Source organism: Ictidomys tridecemlineatus, chromosome 14 (assembly GCF_052094955.1).
Source record: "Ictidomys tridecemlineatus isolate mIctTri1 chromosome 14, mIctTri1.hap1, whole genome shotgun sequence".
NCBI lineage: Eukaryota > Metazoa > Chordata > Mammalia > Rodentia > Sciuridae > Ictidomys > Ictidomys tridecemlineatus.
This window is the reverse complement of record NC_135490.1, coordinates 6,663,146-6,672,510: the sequence shown is the minus strand read 5'-3', so window position 1 is coordinate 6,672,510 and position 9,365 is coordinate 6,663,146. Positions and strand designations below refer to the sequence as shown.

General features: G+C 56.0%; 2 long non-coding RNA genes across 2 annotated transcripts; both read left to right on the top strand.

The window, feature by feature from the left end:
* Positions 1-404: 404 nt before the first annotated feature.
* On the top strand, positions 405-4,187 carry LOC144370263 (uncharacterized). Its single transcript, XR_013430157.1, has 3 exons — positions 405-1,457; positions 3,198-3,418; positions 4,005-4,187. It is a non-coding gene; the product is annotated as an uncharacterized LOC144370263 (long non-coding RNA).
* Positions 4,188-4,264: 77 nt separating this feature from the next.
* Positions 4,265-7,196, top strand: LOC144370569 (uncharacterized). Its single transcript, XR_013430483.1, has 2 exons — positions 4,265-5,569; positions 6,773-7,196. It is a non-coding gene; the product is annotated as an uncharacterized LOC144370569 (long non-coding RNA).
* The last annotated feature ends 2,169 nt before the right edge of the window (positions 7,197-9,365 follow it).

The following is a 9,365-nucleotide window of genomic DNA, read 5'->3' as shown; positions in this document are numbered from 1 at the left end:
GTGGGGAGGCAGGTGTCAGCACCTACAAGCCTGCAGAGGGACCCAGCCCGAGGGGGCTGAAAGGCCACAGGGAAGAGGCTGGGCTGTGACAGGGAGGGAGCCCAGGAGGCCGCAGGAGAGCTGTCCCAGGAGACGAGAGCGGAAGAGCTGCAGAAGGGGCGGGGAGGCAGCTGCAGGCCACTAGTCTGGAAGCCATAGGAGGCTGCAGGGGAGAGGGGACAACGTCCTTGGAGGCTGGCGAGGTGTGTGTGTGTGTGTGTGTGTGTGTGTGTGTGTGTGTGTGTCGGGGGTCACAGCTAGCTCCTAGCCACAGAGCATGTACAGTCAGGGCAAACACCACAGCCAGCTTCGTCACTGCCTGTGACCACAGCTGGACAGCTCGGCAGGCCATTCCTCCTGGGCTTGTCCCTTGCCTGTCCTTCCCAGCACAGAAGGAGTGCGACCCTCCAGGCAGCCCCTCCCATCACGGGTGCGCTCCCCGCTGCCCTTCCTTTCCTGCACCCCATGTCTGCGGAGCCCGGGACCGTCTGGTCTTCAGAGCGCTCCTCTTCAGCCCCAGCCTTCCACAGAGGACCCTCTGCTTCCCAGCCGGACCTGGCTTTCTGCAGCCCTGGGGGGTCTCTGCGTCACCCCAGGCCTTCCCGGCATGGGCTGTCTCCCTGTAACCTGCCCCTGGCAGACCCCCCTTAATCCCCTGAGCACGGTCCCCTGCCTGTGAAGAGCACACCACTGGGCTCTGCCGCCTGCTGTTCCCTGCTGCTGCGGTCCCCTGGTCTCCTGCACTCTGCCCCTTCCCGGTGGAGTGTGGCGCCTGGCAATGCCAATCAATCTCCCTGTCCCCTTCAGAACTGCCACCTTGCCTTGAGACCTCCACACCTGAATGATGCCCAGCCCATACCCTGGCTGCAAATCCCCCCTCCTCAATGCCCTTCACCTGGCCCCACCTCAGTGACTCACCTGTCCACATCCAGGTCTGGCCACCTGGACATGCTCAGATTAAGAGACTCAGTCCAAGATCTCCGTCCCTCTGACTCGCTTCCAACTCCCACCACGTCCATTCTCTGCCCTCAGCCCGCCTCAGCCACCTGCTTCCCGGGTCAACCTGGCTTTCCACCCAGCCATGTTCCCCGGGACACCTCCAGCCGGTCACCATCCTCTTTCCACTTCACAGATGGGGAGCTTCTGGAGAATCCACTCACTCCTGTGGGCTGGGTTACTTCAGACCCCGGGCCTCAGCAGGAACGGGGACCCAGTGCTGCTCCTCTGCGGGTCCGCCAGCCCCTTCCCGTCGGTGGTCCTCTCCCCAAGTCCATCTCACAGACCTCTGCCCAGGACCATGAGCAGTCCATCTGCAGCCCCAGGGATTCCTCCACCAAGGAACAGCCACTCTCCCGAAGCGAAGCTGCAGGCATCCTGCTACAGTTTAGCTTCCTCAGTCGCCTTGACTCCACACCATGGTGAGCAACATCTGGATTCTCCTCCCATCCCCTCTCAAATCCCTTCTGCTGATGCAGAGAGGGGCCTCTCAGCTGCACAGGCCAGGCCACCAGCAGCTCCATCTCGGGGCACTGTCACTGGAGGGGGTGATTGACAGCCCCTTGGATCTCCCAGGACACAGCTAGCTACCTGGGTGACCAAGTGCTGTAGAACAGTGCTATAGAATATGTGTCACCAGCTGAAGTGGACTCACTTCCAACTCCCACCACATCCATTCTCTGCCTGTCACCTGCACAAGATGGGACAAGAACAGATATTGAGAGGAGGCATTTAGACACTGTGATTTGACCTTGAGTTGATATCCAAGGGTGAGGACACTCTGACCATATTTTACGTCTAACATGTTACATTTATTGTATTCTTTTAAGAACTGAGTTAGGACAGACTGGACACTTTAAAAAACAATAAGGTCTAACTTCTCAGGAGGCCCTGCTCTGCCCTGGGACCAGTGTCCTTCCCCTTTCTTTGGTGGGAGGGACCTACCTTGGTTGTGTGTCTCACCCCATCCCACCCGTGAGCCTTAATGTCCATGTTGATAATGTCTGATCAAGAGGCCATAACACAGGGCCACCAACTGTGCGACTTGAACAATGGACACTTATTTTCTCACATTCTGGAGGCTGCAAGTCCAAGATCAGGGTGTCCGCGGGGCCAGTTCCTCCTGAGGGCTGCCTTCCAGGCTTGAGGTGCATCTTGCCCTGTGCACTCACGTGGCCTTCCTTCTGTGTCTCTGTCCTCACGTAGTCTTTCTGTGGGGACCCCGTCAGATTGGATGAGGTTCCATCCTAATGGTCTCATTGACCTTAAACATCTTTAAAGACCTTGTGTCACTTTCTCTGGTCCCAGGGGTCAGGACATCAACATGTGCGTTTGGGAGACTCGACTCTGCCCATAGGCCATGAGCTCACACAGTTGGGGCCTGGTCTTTCCAGTTGGTGCGTCTTCTCCTTCCTACCTCCAACACTCGATAACAGCTGAGCACCTCCATTGTACCAGGGCAGCAGAAGTGGCCAGACGTTGGGATTGTGGCTCATGTCTGACCAGCAATAACTGGAAATCAGCAGGGCCATTGGTAGCAAGATTACTATCATCCAGGGGGCTTCTGTCCTCCATGAATTCAACGAATATTAACCTAGTCCCCGTTGTGCATGTGAAATGTTCTAGATGTAGGAGCCTCAAAGCAAGCAGTGTTCTCCCAGCTGATACTCTGGGGCCTCCAATCTCCCCTTCACCTCTCAGACCCCAAGCACTCTCTGCCCTGATGCTCCTCCCCACCCGCTGACCTCCCTCCCTGCCACACCCTTCCCTCCAGGAGAGACCATCTGAGAAACGTTCACCCCTGAAACCCCTTCACCCCAGCAGCCAACTTTCCCAGGGATACATTCATGGTCCCTGACTTATGATGATTCAACTTTCCATTTTTTACTTTACAGTGGTCAAGATCGATATGCATGCAGGATAGTCCTCCTCTGTAGGGTTTTGATCTTCTCCTGGGCATCAGCAGCTGCCGCAGCTCCCAGTTAGCCCCACGATGCCCGGGGAGACACCCGCACTCCTCAGTAGGCTGTTACTAATCTAGGATGCTGGGCAGGTTAGGTGTTTCAAATACATCAAAACTGACAATATTTTTGACTAAGGATGGTTTATCACATGTCCAGGGTAAATCAAGAAGCGTCTGTACAGTAACGGTTTTGATTCAGTTTTCCACAAGGGCTTGGGCAATGCAGGACCACCTCTGTATCCATCGCCTGTTCCTGGCAGCCGCTCTTCCAAACCTCTGCAAACCCACCCTGCTCCTGTGCCTACCACGACAGCATCTGAGCCCTGCTGCTGTAAACTGAAGAGCAGACCAGGGCCCCACTCCCGGTCTCCAGCCCACCCTCCTGCCTGGGGTGCTCAGCAGCCCCTCCCTTCTCTGGAGGTACTTGGGGGGCTGATGTCTTCACAGGTCCCCCCTGAATCTGCCGATTCCCCAGCTCTCAGACTGGCTTTGGGGCTGCTGCCTCTCTCTGCCCCAAATCGATTCTGATCTCTCCATCCTGAGACCTGTGTGCACAAAGCACTCTGTGGCTTTGGGGGGTAAGGGGAGGCAGCTGGGGCCACTGCACAGCCCAGCGAGAGCACATTTTAAGGTGGCTGTGACAGCTCTGGACACAAAGTCCTTGGCCCTGACCCCTTCCACCCCAGGCCCCGGGTTCCCCCACTCTCCTCTCTCATGCACCCTCCTCTCTGGAGCTCCAGGGTCCCCACCTCTCCCATCTCCCCCAGCCTGCCAATCATTCCCCGCCCAAGTCACTGTGGCACTCGAGGTGACCTACCTGGCTGCCACTGCCCTGCTCTGGTTTGAATGTGTCCCCCGAGAGTGTGGGTTGGAAACTTACCTCCCAGTGCAAGAGTGCTGGTGGGCGGGGTCTAGGCAGGTGTGCAGCCATCGAGTGGAAGAGACCTAGAGGCTGGAGTCCAGTCTCTTGCCCTCTTTTCCCTGTCCTCCGTGGACGATGCAACAGGAAGGCCCCACCCGATTCCAGCTCCTCAGTCTTGAACGTCCAGCCTCTGGAATGGTGAGCCAATAAATTTATTTTCATTATAAATTATCCCCCATTCTGTGGAATTTTGTTATAGCAGCACAACATGAACTAAGACCCCTTCTTCTCCCCTGCCCAGAGAAGCCCATTTTTTAAGATATTGAACGTGCTGTACACCTCTGGCACGGGGACATTTTTTTCACAAGGTTCCTGTCCCCTTCCTGTGTTCCTCCACAGCCATCTTTCCAAAACCAGGGAGGCCCATTAAACCATGGAAAATGAAAGGCCATAGACCGTCCCCAGAGGAGTGCCCAGCTCTGTGCTCACCGCCCCCGTCCTTTCCAGCTTCGAGGCCGGGTCCTGCTGTGGCTCTTCTCAGCCTTTGCTGTGACCTCCGGCCCCACCGCAGGGTTCTTTAGCTCCTCATCCTCCTGCTCCCCCTGACCTAGGAGCAGAAGTGGGCCCCACCCTGCCCCGCAGCTCCCTGACCAGGTCCCACTTCTCTGTCCAGTCCCCAGTCCCAGAGGGTCCTGCCGGGTCCCCAGGGCAGAGCCACCTTCTCGGGGATGTCCCTGTCTTGATCAGGGGAGTCTCCTCCCTCGCAGCCCCAGCCAGGACTGTGTGCAGGTGGCACAGGTGCTGTGGGGGAGGACCAAGCGGGAGGTGGCAGCTGTGACCTGAGTCCTGCGGCCTGAGAGCCGTGGCCTGGGAGGTAGGGACAGGGGACCTCATGGCCTGACCAAGGACAGCCAGCCACGATGCCACGTGGCAGAGAGCCTCGGGCAGAAGCCAGGGAAGGTACAGACGCCGAGGAGGCCAGGGCTCGGGAGCCCTCACCAGGGATGAAGCAAAGCAGAACCCGTGAGGCTCAGAGCAGGCAACAGGTCGCGGACCCTGCGAGGTCTCGGGGCCAGCGCTGCCCCTCACTCTTCTGGTGCTCAGTAGCATTTCTGAGGGACTGGGGCACGGGGAGGGACACGGTGGGCAAGTCTCCGACAGATGGCATCCCCGCGCACCTCCCTGCCCGCTCGCGGCCTGGCTGCACCCTCGCAGCCTGGAGCAAGGGCTGCTGGAGCCGGGTCCTTCCCAGGAAGCTGCGGCTCCCCACCCAACAGGCCGGGGCTCAGGAAGCCCGCATTGACGTCCGAGGATGAGGGACAGGGCCTCGAGTCAGCACGGTTTGTCCTTGATGGGCTTCTCTTACTTCAGTGAGCGGACTGCCCAGCCTCCCCATTGTCCCCCCTCCCCCAGCCCTGGAAAAGTCTCCCACGATGACCGACCGACTGTCACTCTCTCAGGGCCCCGACAGGAAGTGGGACGTGCAGCTCACAGGGGTGGCCAGGGGAGATATCCTGAGGCCTCGACGCCCCACTTCCTGGTTCTGGCAAATCACTTTGCTTCTGTGATCAGGAGTCCTCCTCACTGCCCGGCCACCACGCGACCTCATGTGACCCGACTGGGACCTCAGAACTTCAAGCCGAGAGCACCGAGGGATTGCGTGCAGCTACCTGGAACTCTGAGCCAAATCTCAGCCACTAAGCCCACAGGTGGGTGTTCCCTCCGTGTCTCACGTTGCAGAAAGCCCAGGGGTCAGTCCGGCTTGACGCAGTCCATGAGGCTGTCGTCAGGAGCCAGGATGGGATTCTCGTGTGCTTGCCCCAGGACTGGCTGCCGGTGCTCCAGCCATCATCTTTGCATTCCTGATTGGAAGAAAGGGCTGAAGGCAAGTGGGATGCCATCCAGAGATTACACCACATGAGCTGTTGGAGTTTTGTTTTGTTTTTGATTTTTTAGCCATGTACTTGTCGCTGACAACAAAACTGGGGTTCTTTTGGCAAGGATTAGGAGCGTCCACCACAGTCTACCTCTGAGCTACACACACACCATCCCTTCCACGTTCACTGGCACTTGGTCCTCCCACTGGGGTGTCCAGGACCCCTGGGAGATAGTCTCCTATATCAGTTCTAGACAGGGTTGGTCCTGGTGACCAACGCTCTAAAAACAAAAGGGCAAAGAGTCTGTCCCCAACAAGTCCCACATGCAATGACCAAAAAAGGAAGATCATTGTTTAAAAAAACAGCTCCCATAAGGAAAAGAGAATAATGGGGACCACCCCGCTGCCAAGGGCCCCTGACAGTTACCTAAACATAGTGAGGCCGCCGGCTCAGCAGCAGACGGCATCCCGTGGCCAGCGCTGCTCCCGCCCTGGAGTCTGCCTTCATCCTTGGCTCCATCGCTCTCCCCCCGGAAGGTCTGTCTAGGCGTGTCCGTCTCCCTGGCTGCATCTCGGAGGCCCACTGGGGGATGGTCTTCCTCAGGCGGCCCTGGGCTCCGGAGCCCACCTCCTGTTCCTTGCCTCTGGAGGCCTGGGAATCGTCCACACTTCTGTGGTTACACGTTCTCTCAGAACCTGGCCCACTCTGGTGCTGGTTGCTTCCAGTCCATTCCACGCAAGTAGCGCGTGGAGCCAAAGGCCTTACCTAGACACGTCCTCAGGGCCAGAGTTGCTTGTTTTCCTTACCGGCCACACAGTCCCCAGCCCCCAGCACCTAAAAGATGGGTTCTGACGTGAGGGGATGTCCAGTCCTCTCTCTGCCAGGACATCAGCACCTTTGCTTGGTGAGAAGGTTCACTCCTCCTGCTGGGGCTGCCACTTTGAAGTCACCACTTACAGCCACTCAGCTCCGGGGACAGGCGGAGTTGGGCAGTTGTGATCCTGCAGGACTCCATCTGTACACCCCTCTTTGTAGGCACTTCTGCACAGTGGCCCAAAGGAGGAAGCAACCCATGTCCACCTACAAACCAATGGATGAACCGAACACGGCGAGCATGGACGACAGGAAACCCGTCAGCTGTGAAGAGGAAGGACATTCTGACACGTGCTACCACAGGAAGGTGCCCACCAAGTGAAGAAGGGCACCCGTTGCAGGATCCCACTTATATGAGGTCCCTAGAGCAAAACCACAGAGATGGGGTGCCAGGGTGGTGGGAGGGCATGTGGGAAGCCAGTGCCTAACCGGCACAGGAGTCCCCCTGGGAATGAGGGGTTCTAGAGAGGAATGGGGGTGAGGTCTGCACGGTGTGCCCATCCCTGATGGTTCATTCTATGTCCTGTGGGTTTTGCCATGTCTTAAAAAAATCATCTTGAATAAACATGTGCACACAAAAATTACAGCCCACCGTGGAGGCACGTGAGTCGGGAAAGCAGTTTCCATGCGCCTCTGCTTGCAGCCTGGATGGAGGAGGAATTCGGCTCCCACCCCAAACCCTGCTGCCAACAGTCTGGATTCTTCTGGCCATATCCCCGTTGCTCCAGCCTCGGCTGGCATGTGAAACACACCGCAGGGGTTAGTAGATGACACCGTCTAACAAACGTTTGCTGATACACCGCAAGGTCACCAGCTGCTTGTCTGCAGCGTTTACCAAGATGGCATCTTTCTAGCCACTTGCTTCATTCGCTCACTTTCAAATACCAGCTTCTACTGCCTGTGGCAGGCCACCCCGTGCCACAGCCCGCACAGGTTAGGAGCCGCTAGGGCTCTGAGCATCAAGGATGGAAGCTTAAACATGAAAGAATTTTGTTTTGCAATTTAGTAAGACCAGAAGGAGTCACTGCTGGCATTTGTTCTGTGTCCCAGAATGTCAAGGTCAAGGTCATGGCTTTTCCCACGGTCCAAGATGCTTGCTGAGGCCCTTGACCTGTGTACCTGGGTTCTAGGAAGCAAGAGGAGGAGGGAAAAAGGCCAAAGTGTGTGTGTGTGTGCGTGTGTGTGTGTGCATGTGTGTGCATGTGTGTGTGCATGTGTGTGTGTGTGTGCGTGTGTGTGTGCATGTGTGTGCGTGTGTGTGTGTGTATGTGTATGTGTGTGCGTGTTCCAGCTAACTCCTTTCTTTATATTCCACTGCAAAACTTTCTGCTTGTTTCTTATTGGGCCTGAAACAGATGGGAGAAAGGTAGCCCTTGGCTGGGCACACTGATGTCTCTCCCTGCAAACCGTCGGTTCCATCAGCCTCCTTAGTGCCTCCCCCAAGAAAGCCGAGCCAGCCTCTCCCAGCCCATCTGCTAACTGGTGTGTTTGGTTTTGTGCTTGGCCATTCTTAGTAGGGAGAAATTCCTTTTAGATAATCTTATTACTTTATGTATTTTTTCTAAATTTGCATATGTCATCTATATACAAAAACAAAAATTATGTGGCTACATAAGTTCCTTTAGAACAATGTATCAATTAGAGTTCTCTAGAGATACAGCACCAATAGGATGAATAGATAGATGATTGATAAATGATAGATGATAGAAAGACAAGCAGATTAATAGAAGGGTAGATGGATGGATGGATAGATAAATATGAATAAAATTAATTTTAAGTCATAAGTTCATCGATCATTTGGGCTGATAAAAATCCAGGGCAAGTCAGCAGTCTAGAAACTCGGGCAGAAGTGAGTACTACAGTCTTGGGGCACAATTTCTTCCTTTTCAGGAAACTTCCATTTTCCCTTATGGTCTTTAACTGATTGGATGAGGCTCACCCACAAAGTCAGTCTTTCTTACAGTGAACTGGGTGTAGATGCCAACCACATCTGCAAAGCACCTTCACAGAAGCACCCACTTTACTCTTTTATTATATACCACGGACACCATGCCCTGGTCAAACTGACGTACACCTGACCATCAGGCAGGTGACAGGATGTAAGGAAAATGGCACTAACATGGGGCCAGGGGCTTGAGTTCAAGTCCCGACTCTGGTCTCTGACAGCAATGCCTCTTCTCTTCTCTGGGCCTCGTCCCTCTGCCTGGACAGACAAGGCCTGGGCGAGAGGGCCTCTGGGTCCCCCCGAGACGAGTACAAGCTCATGCCTCAGGAGGGGCTCCCCGCGAGAGACGGTAACAGCAAGGTTGATGAGGATTCTGATAAAGGAGAGAGAAGAAAAAGCCAAGGCCGGCTCTGCCCTGGGCCAGGGACGGTCAAACCCACAGGCTAAGGGCACACTGTGGCCTGAAGGAAGCCGTCAGGGAACAGCGACGTTAGTTCTCACCAGTCCAGTGCCTCAGTAGCCGGACCCCAAGTAGAAATGCCCCCGTGCAGCCGTGAGTGTGGCCAGCGGTAAACCAGGTCCCAGCACAGACCCTGTGACCCTGCAGGACACTCAATGCCTCTGCGCCGGACCCCCTCGCGCACGGAGGGAAACAAGGGTCATTAGGTGCATCTTACAGAAGCAGCGCAAGGATTAGGCGCCAGGCATCCCCAGTCCTGGGAACTGGCCACCGTCATTGACTAAAACGCCCTTCGGTTGTTGGGATTCTAGGAGGTCTTCGTTTTTATGACCAAACAGGCCTCAAGAGAG